This window comes from Pongo pygmaeus, chromosome 23 (genome assembly GCF_028885625.2).
Source record: "Pongo pygmaeus isolate AG05252 chromosome 23, NHGRI_mPonPyg2-v2.0_pri, whole genome shotgun sequence".
Taxonomy (NCBI): Eukaryota; Metazoa; Chordata; class Mammalia; order Primates; family Hominidae; genus Pongo; species Pongo pygmaeus.
In genome coordinates this window covers 26,422,583-26,423,498 of record NC_085931.1, presented here as the reverse complement: position 1 = coordinate 26,423,498, position 916 = coordinate 26,422,583, and the positions used below count along the sequence as shown (strand labels likewise).

Below are 916 nucleotides of genomic sequence, written 5' to 3'. Positions count from 1 at the left end.
ACAGGTGTACACCACCACACCCGGCTAATTTTTTGTACTTTTAGTAGAGATGGAGTTTAACCATGTTGGCCAGACTGGTCTCAAATTCCTGACTTCGTGATCCGCCGACCTCGGCCTCCCAAAGTGCTGGGATTACAGGTATGAACCACCATGCCCGGCTGACTTAACCTCACTTTCTAAAAAAGTCTTTAATCAAATAATTCCTGTAATCTCCTCAGCCACAGCATAGCTGCCTTCTCCCTCAGGGTTTCAAGATGTGGGTTTTCACACTATGCCTCTTTCACAGTAATACACAGCCATGTCCTCAGATCTTAGGCTGCTCAGCAACACGTAGGCTGTGCTCATGGACGTGTCCCTGGTAATGGTGACTCTGCCCTTGAACCGCTGTGCATAGCCTGTGTTACCATTGCCAGGGTAGATCCCGCCCATCCACTCAAGCCCTTGTCCAGGGGCCTGTCACCCAATGAATATTGCAGCTGATGAAGGTGTATCCAGAAGCCTTGCAGGAAACCTTCACCGAGGCCGAAGGTTTCTTCACCTCAGCCCCAGACTGCACCAGCTGGACCAGGGAGTGGGTACCTGTGGAGAGGACACAGGAGTGGATGAAATTCTTTTTGACTGAAAAGAGTCCCCTCCTCATTCCTGGGACTAGGTGGTCTTTATCTGTAGTTGCTGCCCCCAAAAAAGCATCCTCCAGGTCCAGTCCATGGTGAGGAGCTGTGTTCTCAGCAGCTTCTCTAGAGGAGGGATGTAGTTGTCAGGTGATGCTCTCAGGGTACCGTCATATCCATATTCACCTCAGTGGACCTCAAATTTTTTGCATATTCATAAGACATAGAATTTCATAACTCAAGACCTGATCCTGGACAAGAAAGGGAGGATAAATGACACATCAGCCATCCAAGAGTGAGATGCT

The 916-nt window shown here is 49.1% G+C and overlaps 1 pseudogene; it reads right to left on the bottom strand.

Annotated features, from left to right (window-relative positions):
• Positions 1 to 264: 264 nt before the first annotated feature.
• LOC129023658 (immunoglobulin heavy variable 1-3-like) lies at positions 265 to 708 on the bottom strand (annotated as a pseudogene).
• Between the last annotated feature and the right edge of the window lie 208 nt (positions 709 to 916).